The 20,052-nt window shown below is 39.7% G+C and overlaps 1 protein-coding gene across 2 annotated transcripts in view; it reads left to right on the top strand.

Moving 5' to 3' along the window:
- The window catches only part of CDK6 (cyclin dependent kinase 6), a 128,820-nt gene that overhangs the window by 94,842 nt on the left and 13,926 nt on the right, over window positions 1–20,052 (top strand). The window lies entirely within an intron of this gene.

Genomic DNA, 20,052 nt, shown 5'->3' with positions numbered 1-20,052 from the left:
GAACATCAGGTGTTTGCTTGTAGTCTGCTCTTGCTCTAAAGTTGTTTTCTAGAGGTGGGGTTTTTTAAGAATAACGTATGTAGCCTGATGGTAGGGTAACAGAGATGGTAAGTGTAGTCAACCCCATCCTTCAAGATAAATGGCTTTTTTTTTAGCTGATTGTATGATATCAGAACTATCTCACTACAAAATATTACAGCTGGGTGCAGGTGAGCTGTGAATTCAAGTTCTGGCCTTTGCCTGTGGAAAGACACTGATGTACAAGTTGTACCATGTAGGGTGGGGAGAGGAACAAATCTGCAAGAGTTTTAACAGAGTAAATCTGTCTTAATACTAACCCGATCACTTGCGTTTTGGTTGAGCTAAAGGCAAAAAGTGCGTGTTGTCATCACCTAGGTGATCTCCATGTAGAAACTGTATAGCATTTGTAACACCCATGGTGAAGCCAAAGGATATACAGAACAAAAATTTGAAATAAAAATATATGTTGGGTCAAACCTAAAACCCCAAATCAGTGAAATTTAGAAGGGGATTCAGTGCTATAAGGGCCTTGAGAAGCAACTATGTAATATATACAGTAAGTTCAAATACTAATTGAAGTCTTGCAAAATAACTTTGGGATTTTACTGCTTATTAATGTTATATGGAAAAATGATTTTTCTTGGGCTTCTTGCCTGGTCAAATGGCCTGGGTAGAGTTATCCTCCACCCTCTCTGTCTCTGACTCAGAAATGAAGTCAGAAAATGAGAGAAAAAAAGAATTGAGTATTTTAGGAATATCACTTAAGGTCTCCATTGCAAACTTTTAAAGATTCAGTCTTGGCCCATATTCACAATATTATTCACATATTCACCCATTCACAATATTTATTTCGACATATTCGACATATTCTGTATATTCACAATAGTATTAAGCTGCTGCTAGTTTTTCTGATTCAAAAAGGAGAGTCAAAAGCTTCATTTTACCATTTGAAATAAGAGTGATACAGGCCAAAACATGAATGCAGAACTTTATTACATGCTCAAAACTTTATTTTTCCTCTCATTTAATTTGAAGCATTGACAGGTAAGAAATACTGCCATATACAAACTCCACCAATTTAATTTTATTTTTTCTTGTAACGGTGTATGAGCTTTTCTGACTCTCCATATTCACGCAGTAAATTTAATTTTCTACTTATATATAAATGCAAATATTACATTAATACTAAAAAAACAGTATTTTTTTCTTATAGAAATGAATCTGATTTGAACCAGAGTTCAGTAAAACCAGGACTTCTCTTTTTCTTGCCAGATAGGGTCAGTCATACATTCTCAGTCTTATATTTGGGAGACTGTCAAAAACTGTAGAGGTCAGGAGTCTGCCAAATCTGTATGTACTATGCTCTTACATCACGAACAATATGACTTCTACATGCTTCAGTGTACAAGCATGATTTGAAAGACTTTTCTCCAGGGTCTTTGCCATAAGCCACAGCAGGCAGCCCTGATGGTGGCTCTGTGGGTTATCATTGCAATACTCTCTGCATGATGAGTGTCGTCTTTCGGACTCTTCTGATGGATTGCAAAAGAAAGCCCATGTTACTGTGACCTTGGTAGCTGTAAAATGTAAAATTTTGCAAATTCTGTGGAGTATATCCAAAAGATTGAATAAATGCAATAGCAATTTTACTGCGAAATGGTAGCGCCCTTGGGTAATCACCAATCTGTATTTCCACTGGTGTTGGTAGGATAAGTGTATGAGAGTGCAGCTAAACCTTTGTGCGATAGATACGGGTTTGATATTAAAACAATAATTTCATTTTGCTGTCCTACTGGGTACTTTTGCCTTATTTTCCTACTCTCTTTTGCTTTCTCTCTTTTTGCTCCCTTAAGAGTCTGTCTTTTTTAAGGGTCTGTCATTTTTAAGAAGCATACTGAGACTTCCGTGGGCATTTTTGCATCCCAGGGACTTCCTGGAATGGGTTTCATAATAAAACACTATACAGCATCACAAAACATACCAGAATCCTGTTTATGTCAAGGAGACATTGGACAGTCTGAGTTTGCTTGAATGGAATTTTGTAGTTTGCCACAAACACAGTGAGGGTGCTTTAAGCCTGGATAAGTGCAGGAGAAAAGTAAGCTCTATATGAATGGTCAGGTCTGTATGTTGCAGGTTACTGTGTGTTTTAAGTGGATGGCACCTCAGTTTAAATCACCCTTAATCTAAACAATTTTTAAGACAAATGCAGGCCAAGTATTTATTTAAGAAGTAGATCAGAAATACACAGAAGTGTGTAAAGGACTTGGACACAAAATAAATAAATAAATAAATCTCTGTCTAGACACACCTAGAGTAAATTTGAACATTTCTCTCATCTTGGCTGATTCAGCTAAACAAATGACACTTTTCAGCTCTTTTCCTCCCACAGTCTGAGGTTTGTATAAAGTCACAGCTATTTTAAAACTGCACATTTTAATTTTGGTACAGATTTATAGGCTTCTGCAGAGATGAACACATAGAGTTTGTATCCTAAAATCCCTCAGTTAGATTCCCAAGGATCCTATTCTATTTACAGATCAGCAGTAAACTGCTCAGTACTCAGGTGTATGTGTTATGTTCACAAAAACTCTTCTGCTGTGTTTGTGTTTTCTGTCCCTGTGCACTGCTGATGACAGCACCCCCAAAATAAAGCATTACTTAGAAAATTCTTTGTATGACAGCTCCAGTTTTTAAATTTCCTGTTTAGTTAAGCGGTTTGCAGTGACTTCTAGACATTTGGATGGAGTGTCATTATGTAACAGGAGAGTAAATGTATTTGTCTATAGTGCCTGTTTTCTTTGTGATTTAAAAAGTTCTGGTGCATGGATAGTAAAAACCAGTAGCAGAAATTGTAAGCTATGCTACGGCTTGCTACCATATCAGAGAATCCTTCAGAGATACAGCTGGCAGGATTGACAGGGGCCTGAGGGCATGGGGACACCATTTGGCTTTTTTTTAATGTTTGGATAAAGATTTGAATTACTTATAAGAATACTGTACTTGGAGGCTGAGCATTTTCCAGGCCAATAGGAAAGGGCTTTGTACCTTCTATTCGGTGAACGCCTCACTAAAGAGAAAGGCAGAAATGGGAGTAGCATGTTCTTCTGTCTGGATACATAGAACTCTTCCAGCTGGCTCAGGGAGTGTGGGCAGCTCCTAAGCAGGAAGCCATGAACGGAGTTTTAGGGAAGAAGATAATGTCTTCTTGCTGCAGTTAGGTAATACTTAATCCAGGTGAATGAGGGTGAAAGGGGGAAAAGACTGGAATCCCAGGTTCAGATCTGGGTGAAATGCTCTGTAAAAGAAAACTCAGATCACCAATCATGGATTCCCTTCTGAGTAGTCAGTCTTGAGAAAATATGACAAAATATTTTGGTGCTTCGTCTTACTTTATCTATACCTGCCCAGTTTTCAAAACCACACTCCTGTATGATTTCAATGCTGCACCGACTAGGAGGTTGGTAGGTGTGCATGTGGGACTCAGGAGTCAGGCTATCTATGTAACAATTCCAGCTGGGCACATTTAACTATAATTTAAACAGTCAACGGGGTTTGTCTCCCTTTGAATTAAATACAGAGCTAAAAATCATCAGAAGACACTATTAGTTTTTGTAGCCTCTGTTATATTCACAGCCTAGTCAAGCTGAACAAATCATACTAGAGGGTGGCCATTGCATGTTTACAGGCACCAATTCAAACCCAAAACTGGAAAGACAGTCCTCTCCCAACACCCTTTTCCACCTCCCCAAATCAAAAGTTAAACAATATTATCTCACTGCAACAAGCTTCATCTATCCAGGGAATTAATTCTGTTCACATAGGTTTCTTACTGAGGCTGTTCATGCACTGGCTCCATGGTGTTTTAATCAGCCTGCTTTTGGTAAAATCATCAGTCCCAGAAATTCGTAAGCCGCAAAATTGGCATGAATAGTATGAGGTTATTATTTACTCATTTTTAAATATTAAATCATGTTTTTAGCAGTTGTCTCATTTTTCAGCCTACTCTGTCAACTCCTAAGATATGTGGGACAGTTATTGCATTACCAACTGTGCTTGAAAATTGTAATAGCAGATAAGAGATGTGTGACTCTACTGAAATACCTGTGGTGGGCCAAGTTCCCTGGTGGGTGCAAATAGCAGACACAGGGAAGTCTGTGGCATATAAGTCACCTTTCAATGGTATAAATTTGTCCAGTTAGAGGAGTTACATCATTGTGTGTAGAAAAAGCATGAGCTTGGGACTTCATTGTCATAGATAATGTATACAGATGTGATGATATCAAAGCTCTGGTGATGTAAACACTGGGTTTGGGACCTACAGGCTGCTTAGAATCACAGAACATAAGGTTTTAAAAAGCTAGCAGTACACATATTCATTCTTAGCTACAATGTCTTAGGGTATTGAGTAATTGTAGGTAATCTAAAGCACTAAAATATAGTAAATCTTTGTTCCCCTTTCCAAACAAGCCATAAATTATTAGTACAGTTTGAAGTGCCGTCATCAGATCCATTGCATGTAGTTTCCTGGGTCAACTACAGAACCACGTGGTAGAATGGGTTTGTGAAAGGAGACCATAAAAGGAGTGTGGCCAGCAGGACTGAGGAAGTGATTGTCCCTCTCTACTCAGCACTGGTACAATCACACCTTGAATGCTGTGTTCCATTCTGGGTCCTTCACTTCAGAGAGGACATTGAGGTGCTGGAGGGTGTCCAGAACAGGGAAATGGAGCTGGTGAAGAGTCTGGAAAACATGTTCCATGAGAAGCAGCTGAGGGAACTGGGGTTGTTGTGGAGGAAAGGAGACTTGGGGCAGGACCTCAATGCTCTCTCCAGCTGCCTGAAAGGAGATTGTAGTGAGGTGGGGGCCAGTCTCATCTGCCATGCCTCAAGTGACAGAACAAGAGGAAATGGCAGTAGGCTGAACCAGGGAAGGTTCAGATTAGGTATTAGAAAAAAAAAAATTCAGTCCAGGAGTGCTCAGACATTGGAATAAGTTGTCCAGGTACATAGTGGAGTCACTGTCTCTGAAAGTGTTCAAGAGATGGATGTGGCACTTGGGGCTATGGCTCAGGATTATGGTGCTGCTGGATTGGTGGTTGGAGTGGATGACCTTCAAGGTCTCCTCCAACCCCAGTGTTCCTATGATTCTGAGAAGGAGGACCCACTCAGAATGTGCCCCTCACTTCTGCCTCTCCCTGACTTGTGAGCAAAGGAAGAGCAGCAGAGTCAGCTCTGCAGTTGAAGTTTCGGGTAATGCTTTGTGGGATGAAGATGATCGAGTGGTTGCAGAAAGAAATAGCCACATGTAACAAGAACACCTTTTTTTAAGCTGTCTCCAAAACCTGAAGGTGGATGGAGAAGTTTGAACTTCTGCCATTGAGTGAAAAGACTAACTTTTTAGCAGGATCATACGAAAGTCTTGGCTTCACTGAAATCATTATTGAAATTAACCCTGACTTCAAAAGGGATTGTAACCTCTTCATAAAAAGTTCAGTGTGACAGGGTTGCACAAAGAGTGGCAAAGCTATTCTCTGTTAATGTGCACAGTACAACACTCGAAGCAATCTCTGTAAAAGAGTGCAAACTGGCAAGGCAGGAGAGGGTGTTGTGTAGTGGTGTCCCCAGCTTCCTTGCACTTCTTTCTGTGATGCTGGGCAAGCTTTCACCTGCCTCATCTGTGATATGAACCCAGGACTGTGAGACTTCTGTTCAAAATAAGGGTTGCAATATATGTGGGAGTTAGGAAGAACTGTCAGCTGAGAGTTGAGGCTAAGGGTGGAATTCACAGTGTCTTCTGGGCTTCACGAGGGTTACACTTGGCTATTTCTTTCTGTAACCACTTGATCATCTTCATCCAACAAATGACACAAGCAAAAGAGCATGTATAAGTTAAATTTGCTGGAATTAAAGCCACTCTAGGAGTATGATTATTGTTACCTGTCTGCTAAAATACTACACACACAAACACACGCACAAAAAGGTATCTACAGAGGAAGTCAAGCCATGAGTATGTGAGCTACTGTATGCATGTCCTTCTCCGGAGAAAGATGTTCAGTTCCCATTTGTTACCAGAGGCAACAAAGTGATAACTTGTAACAGAGCCTGCAGATCCCTGGTGCTTGGAGTGGGACAGGCAGCTTTTGTCTCGGGAGAGATCTGCAGTCCGGTTCCTCCTGAGTCTGTCCTAACTAGCATCAGTTTCATCGTGCACTCGTTTGGTCTGAATTAGCTTTCTGTAGGTGCTAATCTCTGACAGATACAGGCCTTTAAGCTTACACTTTCCAAAAAAAAAAAAAAAGAACAAAGTATCTATCTGGCAATGTGCCAGAGAGCCACAGGTTCTCATTGAGCTAAGTGTGTCCTTCATCTGGAGACTGAAGTACAGAGGACAGTGGGCTTTGGGGAAAATTGTTCGTAGAAGTGCTACTATTGCAGAGAATTGCTTTGGAATTTAAAAGTACTGTGTCCTCTACTCCTGACATAATCTGGGTTAGTCATTCCTTATGATGAGTTGTTTTGCTGTTGAATGGTCTTGAGGAATAATCAGTCTGCAACTTTGCAAATGCATACCCAAGGGGGGGGGTGTTTATGTGTGCTAAATGGCCCTCACTTCACATTAAGTAACAGTATGTCATTACTTAAATTTTTATTTTGATTAATATTATTCAACTTTCCAAACCTTTATGAAAGCAGAAACCTTTGTTTAAAGCCTGTAATCAACAGTAAAGTATCATATACTGAAACATTATCAGCTAAATACTTTGCAATTTAATATAGAGCTTGTTTTGCTAAGTATAGGACATATTGCTGCTGCAGCCCAGGTGCCTCAGTGATGTGGCTGCAGATACTTGAATTTGGACGGGAGCAGGACAGAGAGACTACATATTCATATAAACCACCATAAACAGAACTGTCTTAAACTGAAATCGGTTGATAAACTTAGCCTGATTTCTGTAGGAAAGGATTATATTCCTTGTCTTTTTAAAATTGTCTTCATTTGCATGCCATTGTGAAGTGTCAACACACTGGTATTTCAACTTCTTGCTGTGTGTATGGATATTGCAGATGAAATCCTGGAGTTACTGAATGTGAGAAAGAAAGACAACTCTGATTGATAGTAGTGAAGACTTCAGTTTTATTTTACCTTTCTGCTTATACAAGAACAGCACCAAGAACACGTTCTTTCACAGTCTGAAAAGAGGCTCTGAAGATGATAAAGAGCCTCTAAAATATGAATACTGCCATGCAACGAATTGTGAGGCATATTTCTATGACACAGTATCATTTCAGATGCATCTTAATTCCTTGTCAGTTATTTTCCTGTGCTTCAGCATATCTGATAATTTAGTCCTCACTGTTTTAAGTGGGCACAGTAGCTATGCAGCAGTAGGAATATTTGGCTTTGCCTACTAGATGCTGTATTCCTCCATTTGGAAAATTTCTACTTCTTTTGAGTTCTTCGCTTAACTTTTTCTTCTAATGCTGTGTTCTCTTATCTTCAGCACATTTCTGAAATGTCTTTCAAAAGCAGAGAAAAGATCTGTAATATTTTTTCAGTGTTCTTTAGGTTGGAAAGAAGAGAAAACTAGAGAGATAAGCAGAGGACTCTTTTAAGAAAAGAAAAATTAGGATGTATAACTGGATGTTGGGAGGGAAAGTATAATAAAACCAAGACAGTAGCACCATGGCTAAAAGCAACTGAGTAAGTACAGCCATGAATGCTGCTTATAAGTTTGGTTTTCCATATAAACTGCCAAACATTTTAAATGTGGTTTAAGAGAGAACTGGTGCCTTTATCACACAGCAATTTAAACACAGACTGTGCAATCACATTATCTGCTGTTTTCCAGTGAACCTTAAACCAACATATCTAGTGGACCAAGAGCTCCAAAGTGTAATCATTCACTTGTGTACTTGCTTACAGTTAGATCTTGGTAGCAGAAAGAACTAAAATAACAACATATTTTTTCTGTTTTGTCTTTTGTTCTAACAAGCAATGGTGGATGTTGCAGGTTAGAACTGTAAAAGCTACACAGCTTAATTTGCAACCTTTGAACCAAAGTACTGTACAATTCTGGCCTGAGTTTGTTTCTGCCATTTTTGGAAATTATCTTATTTTGTTACAAGAATGATTTAAGTTGCAAGTGCCATAAAAGTTCACCACAGTCCCGACCAACTGTAGTGGGAGAAGGTTTGCTCCTTAGAAAGATCTTGTCAGCATTCAGAATTCTGTGCTTTGCACTTTTTATCCTTTATTCTTCTGCCATTCATGTGCATAGGGGTGTGTGGGAGGCTGATCATTTTTCCAAACTAGACCTAATAAACTGGGATTTTTTTTCTTCCTCTGCAGCTAAGTGGCCACCTTACTACGAAAATTTTTTTCAAGTATTTTTAAGGTTGAATGGACACAAGCCACAGTTTAACTTAGTGACCTTAGTGATCTGATAGAACAACAGTGACATTCTTCTTTACACTTAGGGAAACTTAATATAAAAGGAAGCAGAAGACTGCACTTGTTCATGTCATTCCAGTTTTTTGGATAATGAGGATTGTTTTCTGTTTAACCTTACCTCCAAGGCAAAACTTGCATTGCTTTAGGCAAAGGACAAACACACTTTAATAGAGAGAAGGGCAAACAGTCAGAGTAATGCCATAAGTATTGAGTAAGAAATGAATGCACTTCCAAGACAGCATCACCTCATTAAAAGAAAATTACCATGTTGGTTTTTAGCTCACATTTTTCCTCAAGCCTTTTCTAGCTGATATCTGTTTGTCTGCAGTTGGGGTGATTGATAGCCGTTAGTCAAATCCAGTAACTGTATGGGTTTGTGGTTGGAGATGGGTGGCAGTGCCAGGCCATTCACTTGTGGTTTTGCTTCTAGTTTCCAGCTGTGCCAGACTTTCAGTCAGAGGAGTAGATCTGTTGGTAAGGGAAACCGTTGATTAACCATAGAAACCAAAAACTGCCACTGGCCATGACAAAAACCCAGAAGGAACCCTGAAGCAGTGGTACAAAGCCCCACAGAAATGGTGCTAGCTGACCAAGTTTAATTTGGCTGTTTGGTTCAGGTGTGGGGTCACGTCAGGCAAGGCAGTGGCCAAGGGACCAGGAGCGGGACCGGGTGGCTCTGGGCTGGCAGGCAGTGGCTGCACACAGCCCAGATAGCACCTCATGAGAGAGATCTCCTCCTGGAGAGCTTCTGTAGCTTCTTCATTGCAGGGGGCACAACACTAGTCTGAAATCCCCCCGAACACATAGTCCTTAAAAATACATGCGTTCCTTAGAGGTTCAATATTCCAGTCTGTGACAATCTGAATTAGTCTTGCCAGAGGTCAGAGGAAAAGAGCTTGAGGTTAAGAGAAAGACCACAACATGTCAGTCATGATGTAAGTCCTTGGTATTAACATCCTAGTGTTTGCAATGGATATTTGGGAATGCAGCTGGCAGCAGAAACATCTGGATCTGAGCTGTGCTGGACACAGTTTCTGGCCAGTAGCTGTGAGCACCTTTGTGTCCTCTGGAGCATCTCCAAGACAAGTTCATACCTGCGATAAGCCTGAGCAGCCTGAGGGCTGCTTTGGTGGGATCTCCAGCTAGGGACTGCTTTTAGCAGTCACTCCACCAGCCAGAGAGCAGGAGAGAAGCAGAGCAATGTCATCCCTGCCCCTTGCTCTCTAGCCTGAGGAGGGATAGCCAGCTGTACACTGCCCAAAGACTTTCTGTTTGAAAGGGTCTCCTGGCTCTTTCACACAGCTTCCCTCTGCAGGAACTTGGCTGGGAGAGACTTTGCTTTCTGCCTAGAGTTTGGCTGGGGGAACCTCTGTGTACTTTCGTTTGACTCGTAATACAACTAAACATTGTTTTTATTTACTTTTCTCTTTCATAGGAAAATGGCTACAAAACGGTATTTAAATTCCTGGGATCCTTTCCTGGACACTGGTGCACTCTGGAGAGGAGGGAAAAAGACTAGACTTTAACTGTGATTCATGTTGCTGAGCTCCCCAGTGTGGGAGATTTTTTTCCAAATTGAGTGTCTAGTCAGACATTTTGAATCCAGGCAGCATTTACTGAATTTTCTGTGTTTGATTGTCCAGAAAACAAGTCTAATAATCAGCTACCATTGGTCAGTTGTAAAGACAATATGTACTAGTTGAGAAGTATATAGGACTAGTCTGTCTCATATTTGAGTTTTTCAACAACTTCAGACTAGCACTTCTCCATATATATTGGTCACCAAGGCTGTTAAATGTTTTTTATATCTAATAAAACCCCATAAATGTGCATGAGAGAAGTGGAAAGCAAACCTAAAGGAACAGACAATCTCTGAAGTTTATAAACAGCTAAGGATAGCAGGGCAAAACATAACAGCTTTCTGAGACATTGTACTATTTTTTACCAAGTAAATAACTGGCTGTGAGAGAAGACCTCAAAATGTCAATGAGAAAGCAAGTTTGATATTTAGATTTCTGAAAAGCAATTTCTCCAAGGAAATCATGGTGCCCAAAGGCAGCTCCCCACTGTCTCTGTGGAAAAGCTTACCTATATTGCAGGGCTGAGGCCACTGCAGAGAACTTGCCAGTCTGTGCATTGCAGATGTCAAAACCTAGATAGATCCTAACTTGGTGAGGAAGGGAGGTGGCCACAGCCTCTCCTGCCTGTATGTGCCATCACGTGTTACCCACGTGTAGCTGGAGCTGCCATTGCCATCAGGGGCCTGGTGTTGGCAGGATACAGCTCACCCTAAGCCACAGCAATTCCTGTCGCTTCTTCCTTTGAAGCCATGGTTTGCTTTGTGATATGAAAGCACGTGTTGTTGCCTTGCTTCTGATTTGTGTTTGCACACAGCCTGTGGCACTGCCATCGCATTTGCTTGCTTGCTCTGCCTGACCTGCTGGCCCTGTGCAAATGAGTCCATGTGAGACAGAGCCACCATGGTGTGCTGACTGCTGGAGACAGAGCCAGGGTCTGACAGGCTCTGGGGGTCAGCATGTGACCGGCCTGGCTGTTCCCTTGTGCTTGTGGCATGCTGAGTTTTGCAGTGTTTTAGGAACCCTCCATCTGGCATGGTCAAACCATGTGACTTCTTCCAGAAACTCATACATAATCTGCTCTGCTTTCCTTTTATAGATGCACTGAATGAATTCCATCCAGATGCAACTCTTAAGACAAACTCTGAGAAAGTATTTCTTCTTTTACTTAAATATTCTCCATATTCGTAGCTTCTCTCCTAACATATCGAAGTTGGCCAGTAGTAAGTGCTTCTGGAATATAGACATTTCTCAAATACGAATTTCATCCAAGGGATTACTTCATTTCCACTCATTTATTCAACTGAACTGGAGTAAATTGGCACGAAGATTCAGTTACTATTGATTTTCACCGAGTCTGAATCAGTTACCTAAAGGTACAGAACTCAATGAGCTATATCATCCAGAATTTCACCAACTACACTGAATTATCAGATCTTTTTTATTAGATTATGTCCATGAAACAGGTTTTATGATTATGTCAGTACAGCATACATACTGTTCTACACAATTTAATAATTTTCTAAGTGCTCCTTATATCCAAACAATTTGGGGCAAGCTTTCAGCATCTAAAGAAGTATACATAGCAGGAGATCTTTGTGTCATGTTTCTATCTGTATCTGTTAAATTAAGCCTGTTTGGCAGTGATGAATCATACTGTGCTGCTGTAAGAATGAAGGTGCTCAGTTAAACCTAGATCTCATCAGACCATTAGCAGTGAAAGAGTACATGTACAGATTCAGAACTGTATTCTGGGTGGGTGCCCTACCCACTCAAGCAGATAAGCAGACTTGCTTGCTTCTCTCCTGCCTTGGAATCATTTTTCCATTCCTGTGAAGTAATTGCAAAAGGAGAGGTAGGTGATGCTCATCTCTTGGATCTTTTAAGAGTTTGATTTTGAGGGTGTTTTGCTGGAAAGTGCGAGCTGAGTTTAAAGAGGGCCTACACTTTTTAGCAAACCCTTTATTTTTGGCAAACATGCCAGCCACAACTGATGAAAAGCAAGGCATAAAATGGCTTACCACAGGAGGAGGCTTTTACTTGATTATTCACTTGCTCCAGAAGAGGATTCTGTTTTTTCTTTAATTCTGAACAAATTAGGTTGGGATTTTTTCCCAACCGAATTTGGGAAATGAGAGCCATCTCCATGTGGATCTTGAGGAACTCTTTGTAGTGGACATAAAGGTGGTGAACACTGTGGTAATTGTGGGGAAAGACGAGTTCAAGATATGGGTCATTCAAGGAGCCTGCATGTGCTCAGTATTTCAGAGACTGAGGGAATGTTCGTTTTGTAAAGGTGTAGTTGTGTGCTTTTCCCATTAAGATGATGTCAAAAACCAATAGAGCTGTGCCACAGATAAAATAAAAGGCTTATGGTTCAGTAAGGGCAAAGCAGAGATAATAGCATAAAAAATGTTGCAAAAGAAATTTGGGGAGCCTGGTAACACACAAATCTACAGCACAAAATGTACTGCAGTTGCAGAGGGCAGGGTGGCATCTGAGCATTGTCATCACCTGGGAGTTAGGTTTTCAGTTTTCTCTTTAATATAAAAATTAACTTACTCTTTCTTTTGGTCAGGATTCAAGTGGGGGAAAAAATCTTACATGAAATCACTAGAAGTTGAATAGGACAAATAACCAGAGAGCTCCTAATAGGTGAACTCAGATTACTGTGCACTGTCATGGGCCAGTGAATGTAAATCTCACAGCTTCTCTGGCCTGAGTAGAGTGTATTGCATGGGACAAAGTATTGCTTAGGGCAAAGTTGTAGCTAGTTTAACTGGCCTTTGAAAACTGTATCAGTTTTCCTTGCATGGTTGCTGTGCATAACTTTCTACCTTAAATATTTATCTCAAGCTTTTCTGCAGGTGTTTATCAATTCACTGTAAGCCAGCACAGCTGCTAAAAATTAAAGTATTTTCTTCACACCATCCTTCTAATCCACTTTCATGTCTTTTGACACTCAGACTCAGCAGCTGGGGAAAACGGTTGAAATTGAAATTTAACCTCTGCTCACATAACAGTTAGCCATTTAGTAGTGAAATGTTTTCCCTGCCTTTCTTGTCTGAAGGGTTATAATCCATTTACAGAATTTTTTCTGACCAAAGGTGTTTTATTACAGCTGAGGGTGATGAGACGAATTAGTTGTGGGTGGGCACAGTTCTGATGTTTCAGGTTTATCTGAAAACTTAGAGAGGCTTAGAGCAACAGGTGCCATTAACACCTAGTAGGGGAGCAAATGAAGTGATCACAGATCAAAACATGTACTTGACACCCCACAGGAGCAGCTGAAGCCCAGATGGAGAGAAAACCCAAGGATTCTGCCTCTTAGCCTTTAATGTTTTTCGAGAAGGGAAAAAAAATCATTTTTCGTTAGATTTTATTCTGTATTGAGAATTTCATGTTCTAGATTGTGAGAACGTCTTTGAATTCTATATTTCCCTTCAAGCATGGAAATTTGTCATCTCTTGAAGCTCCTTTTTCTGAAGTCTCACAGAATGCCCATGTGCAGCCTCCATTACCTCATTGTCACTCTGTCACTGTACTACTGCAGCTGACTGAAAAGATTGACTTACAGAATTTTTCTGATGCTCTTATAGTCAGATACTTGCTTTTTTGCCTTACTGTTCCCACTTCTAGAGTCTGTTGGTCTGTTGGTTTTTTTCAAAGTTAGACTAGTAATTTAATCACATAGATGTACCATTTTCTATGTTGCTTATAATGGTGAAAATAAATCATCATTTGTGGCATTATCCTTTCACATTATTTTGTATTAAGTGTTTAGAGTATAAGCTCTTTATCCATTGAGTAAACTTTCATCTGTGAAGCTCATTGCTTAGCATTACTAAGATAGAGATGAAGCCCAAGAAAACCTGGGAACTCATACTTGGATGTTAATTTACTCAGTGTCTTTGGGGAGAGCAGATGAACCAGTGTGTAGACTGGTGAATGTGTTGTAACTTTATTTTCCCTTTGATGAGGAGGAACCCCAGGTAGGTAGGAGTTAGTTTCCTTTGGGCAGTAGTTGTGTGTGCATAGTCTTTCACCTGATACAAGAATGGTGACAAAGTTGGACATTTGGTTTAAAAGAATTTATTCCAAAAGAAGTCAGCCTAATGGCACAAAACCTTTTAACCTAAAGCTGTACCATGAAAGCAATCTGAATGAAAATATATCCAGTTTGTGGAACATTATTGAATTTTAATGAGAGGGCCTCAGACTTTAAAACCTGTTCTGTATCCATCCCCTTGATTAAAACTAGTTCAGCATTAGAGCAAATCCCATTTTAAAAGGGGTTTTTATAGCAATAAATATGGTAAATGTCAACAGATGAGCTTTCTTGAAGTCATCTTGGCATTGCAAGAAAAATTGTATAACTACAAAAAAATTAATTAATTATGTATGTCTGAAAACTGTGATTTGAAAATATTTTCACAGTGAAATTTCATACGGGATAAAGGAGTAGATACTTGATGACTGCTTTCATTTCATTTAATTGATAAAGAGTAGGAACAGACTGAAACTCCTCTTGCTTACCTTGAAGTTTGGTCTTTTGCTGTGACATTGGTGTTATAAAACCATTTCTTCAAAATACAGGATTTAAAGGGCATCTTCCATCTGGCTAAAATGTGGCATTTTGGAGTTCTGTCTGCTACATTTTTAAGTGAGGAGTAAATTATAAGTTTAGTTAAAGAAGTCGTGAAAAACAGCTCTGACGTGCTCTGGAGGGAGGATATAGATCTGTTCAAGGAAAATATGGGCAAATTTGTTCACAGGCATGAGGTTTGATGTTCACAAACACACACACACACACACACACACACACACTCACACACTGCCTGCACCGTGTCCTCCACACTGATTTGCACCATTGCTTGTTTGAATGAACAGGAGAGTGAGGAGCCCTCTTGGCTCCTACCCTTCCACATAGGACAGCCTTTATCTAATCCATACCTCAGTTATTGCCTTCAAACCCCACAACTAGTTGCACAAGAAGGGCAAAGCCATGTGACAGTTTTAAAGAGTGCATGTTTAAACGAGGATATGAAATAAGTTCATGAAAGAGAAGAGAATGCATCAAACTAAATAAGTGATTATGGGAAGACCATGACCATATTGTATGTGTCATATCAGTATTTCTTTCAGGCTGCTTTCAAAAGGCAGAAGCCTGCAGTTTAGTTATGTCATTAAATTTCAAACTGCTGATGGACAAGTAGATGTAATTTACCTGCACACAATGATGACATGGGTGTTTAATACACAGTTACTTATTGCTGGTAGAACTGTCAGTAAAACAAAAGGAATGCTTCTTTTTCCACACTGAGCAGAGACTTTTTTTTCCCTTCCCTTTTTCCAAGGTCAGTTGTGTATGTATTTACAGAATTTGCTTCAAACGTTGCCACAGTTTTCAAGGTGCCACTATTATATCATGCTTCCTGAGCTGAGATAACAGCCCTTAAAGCCCTAGTGAAAAAACCTACAAATCTTGCGGGGAAACAAATGTCCACAGATAAGAGAACTGTGACGTGCGTGATGAGAGAGTAAGTGAAGGACGTTCAACCTATCAAGGCTCTTCTGTTTCAAAAAATAATGTTCAGTGATGAGTTCTGAAGCAGTTCTGCCCAGGAACAGATGAGATCTGCCTATGTTACAGCATATTCTGGTCAAAGATCATATCTACACTTACCTTGCTTTTGGGAACTTTATATGTATGGGTATATATGTGTACACATATATATAATCTATGTATCCTCCTCTTGAAGCATGATTTTTATTTCTTAATAGAGGCTTGAAAGCAGATCTCAGTTGGCTTGAACCTGGGGTCATTGATGTCTGTGGAAAAGCTCCCTTTTATGTCAGTGGCGGGGAACAAGGCCCATCATTCTGTTCCAAGGCCAGCTGGGACTATGCTTATCTGAAAGGTACCAAGCAAATTTTAAGCACCCAGAAAGAGATTTCCTTTGCCATTTCTTAAGGAAGCTTCGAAGATGGCTATATTTTCTCTGACTTAGGGAGATCGTTATGTATATTGGATAAACTTCACTCTACACAGTAGGCTGGCCTTGCTTTGGTCATAAAGCTGTACATGGTGCCTCTGTTTGGCTTCCCTTTTATTAACATTTCCCTTTCAGGTATGCATGGAAAGGAACATCTGAAGTTGGGTCCTTCCTTGCTGGCTTGTATCTGCACCCAGCTCTGAAAACTCTTGGTTTGCCTCTTCAAGGAAGAGACCCCATATGTTTCTTATGAACTAGACCAGATGTGCATTTGGTGGTCAGAATATTATCTTTAGTCCTAGAATTAGTTTGCTTAATTTTGAATAGAAATAGGGAGCAAATTCAACACACTACAGAAATGGAAGTTTGCAAAACTACCACTTTTTTTATCTGCTTCTGTGTACTGGGTGACATGAGAAACTCCAGGGAAAATAATAATTGTTGTAGGTTTTGATGCATTCGATCTGGTTCTAATAATAGTTCAGTACTGACATAGCCCCAGCTTAGAGCTCTTATTCACAACTGTGATACTATCAAACTTGAAGGATGATAGATTTTTGAATGAAAGAAATTGGGCTTTTAAAGGCTAAAATGAGAAACTCAAGATGGCTGATCTGGTTTCTGTCAGATTTTAGCTGAGAAGTATTTTATCAGTCGTAATGTTTATCTGTGTCATCTTTCTTACATACTGGAGGAGACAAGATAAGTTTTGTAAAAGTTTTGAGCAATTTATGATCAAGTATAATAACCTCTACATGAAGTAACTTCTTCCTATGCAGTGTCTGGCACCCACCCACACAGAGATGCTATTAAAGGGAAAGGAGAGAGAGAAGTACAAGAAAATGTTAAGTTTAAAATGAGAACTCTGAATTACACAACAGCTGAGCAAGTCACTTTTGACTGGAAGTGAGTAACTGTCCAGAGTGTGAAATCTTGTCAGCATAGCCTGTTTTCAGGCTTAAAGTTTCATATTACACCTTATTCATCTTACATGCCAGAAGGCCAGTGATCTTCGTCTTTAGAAGGTGATACTTTTTTTTCTTTTTTTTTGCTTTACTTTCTCTTTGCATACCTGTAGTACAGACTTCTGCAGGCAATTTGTCAAAGAGAAACAGTGGTAGCAACAAGAGTGGTTAGGAATCAGCTCAGAAATAATCCCTCTGAATAAAGGTTTCCACAGGACAGTCCAGATCATGTTATTTCTAGTCATCTCATAATTTCAGTTTTAGGTCATGTATGGCTTTAATCCTTAAAATGAAAATATTTTCTTCATAACAAGTAACTAAGAATCTGACAAAATTATTTACTAGCTATTCACATTTTGTAATATGAAAAGAAAAAACCCATCCCATCCTTTTAATATATCTCTGACTATATAGTTTGGCAGGTTTCCCATGGCATGATGCAGGATTCCTTGGCAAATGTTACTTGGCTGTAGCTTTTTTAGATTCTTCACCATCACTTTATTGCTCTTACACACTCAGACATACAAACTCCTTAGACTTAACTGCTACAACACAATGAGATTCTATAATTTCATGTACAACTTCCATGTACCCTCATTATACCACTTCTCTTTACATTTTTTTCTTCACTATGTCAAATAATGACGGACTTTAAACACCTCCCTTATTTTGTATAATGCCTTCAAAGCTGCAGTTACATACTCTGAATTCACTGCTCTTCTTCCCAAAACAACTTCTCAGCATCTTCTCAACCAGAGTGCCTAAGCCCCGCTTGCCCAAATATTAAGTTGTACCCTTTCCACCCATGATGTTCTTCTCATTTTAGGGAGTTCTTATAAGACTTCCTCAGTATGCATGGACCAATATTCAGGCTTTTCACTAAGAATATTGTATATATTCAAGTTAGTAATTAAGAGATTATCCTTATCCTTTTTCTGTGATAACAAGGAAGGGGATGGAATTCCTAACTTCTGTTGTCACAATGAGTAAATGCACTAGCAGAAAGAATCTAGGTAGTTATGTTGTATGTTATTTCTTACATATCTGGAAAGATGCTAGGCTTGTCTAGCTTTGGAAGCCCTTGTATTGGCAATTCCAGAGCTGTCATGAGAGGTCAATTATATGTTTTGGTTAGAAAGTGAATTTCTTACCTTTTTTCATTCATCAATACTTTCTTTCTTCATGCGACCTTTCTTCCATGTGTCTATTTTACCAATGTCAGAAATGGAAAGATAGTTTCCAATCAGAATGTCACTAATTAGTTTAAAATGTCAGTCACTGTCAAGAAACCTGCAGAAGTCTTTTCCTGTGCTGTGATGCATGTGGTTTTATTGGATTTTTTCCTTGCATCTGCATTATAGATGTCTGCATTATATATTTGACTAGAACAGTGCTTATCAGTATCTTTAATTCCAATCTTTATGAAAATTCTAACTTTCCTTATGAAAAGCTTTAGATTCTCTTTGCTTTGTAGACCACAGTCTGAAAATAAAATCTAGAAGTAATGTGGCTGGTTTACAGTTAAAACTCATTTATCTCTTGCGTGTCATTGCATTGTCATTGTATACAATACTTTAAAAATTGCTTTGGCATGTCTGTAGAGTTGCACCAGGGAAAATTCTTTTGTGGAGACTTGCTTAGGAAATGTTTATATCTCAGTTTTTACTGAGTAGTGCAGACATGAAGCACAATGTCTATGAAATAAAGAACTCAACTTTTCAGACAGTAATATCCCGTTGAGATAGAAAGAATATTCAGTGAAGGTGAAAGTCAGCATGAGCATGAGCAAAAGCTGAGCTAAGGCATGGACAAGAGAAAAAGAGCCTAAAGTTACTAAATGGTTAAAACTAGTTTGTTCAGCTGTATATAAGCATGGGAGCCTTTTGGTCAGAAAACTAATGGTGCAAGCCCTTTTAAACTATAAGCAGATGGTAACATTTCAGGATTTGTAGGTTATCCATTGCAACCTTACGTTGTGATCTGTATTTTTATTTCTGTACTGTCGTAGAATCACAGAATGGTTGAGATTGGAAGGACCTCTGGGTGTATCATCTGGTCCAAGCCCAGGCAGGATCACCTAGAACTGGTTGTCGAGGACCATCTTCAGATGGCTTTTGAATATCTCCAAGGTGGGAGGGTCCACAACCTCTTTGAGCCAGTGCTTGGTCACCCCCACAGTAAAACAAAAAAATTCTTCATATTCAGAGAGTGTTCCTGTGCTTCTGCTTTCACAATGCAGACTCATAGCTAATATCCAAATTGTGCAGCTGCACATTTTGTACCTGAGGAGCTAAGGTACTTGCTTATTGGCTCAGGAGGGGTTTCTTTTAGCAGGACAGTGTAAGCAATACAGTGCCTCCATAATTTCTTCCTATCTGTCAGCTAAGGGCATTCTGGCACACACCGAAAGGCTTTTCCTCCATACAGTGGGTATCATTCCAGAGGCAGTGGATAATGGCCTCACTTCAAAGCCAGGAGGAGGAGTGGCCAAACAAGATGGACACTTGCATGTTTCTTTGCTCTGTTGCCCTGAAAAATCAAAGAAGCAACAACCAACAAACATGGGAACCATCTGAGACCCCTTGAGCAAACAAGGAAATTAAATGTCACAGGTGCACTCCACATCTTCTTGTCCTTCTCCCTACTTCCCTACTTGGTTGTTCCATAACAACAATGGTGTTGGAGCCTTCAGAACATGGATTTTGTAGCAAGCAAAGTCAGGGATGTTTGAGAGGATTGAGGAACCACAAAAAAGGCAAGTACATCCCCATGGATAGTTCTTTCATCCATGGGAATGTCCCTCTTTCCTGAGATACATGTACTCACAGATTTTAGGTGTTTTTTGAAGCCAGAGGGCAGACTCACATCCCCTGCCACAGGATGCAAACCCAGCTCCATGCCTTTTCTGAGGAAAAAAAGAAGGAATTCTACAAAATCAGGCTCCAAAGTTTAACCAGTCTTACACAAATCATGATCGCAGAGAGGACAACATATGCTCAAGAAAGAACTTCTGGATCAAGCTTGCATAAATAAACCTC

This window comes from Melozone crissalis, unplaced genomic scaffold (assembly GCF_028551555.1).
Source record: "Melozone crissalis strain CALT ecotype California unplaced genomic scaffold, PUWL_Pcris_2 ptg000016l_1, whole genome shotgun sequence".
Lineage (NCBI taxonomy): Eukaryota > Metazoa > Chordata > Aves > Passeriformes > Passerellidae > Melozone > Melozone crissalis.
The sequence above is the reverse complement of the archived record's forward strand: the minus strand, read 5'-3'. Positions and strand labels throughout refer to the sequence as shown.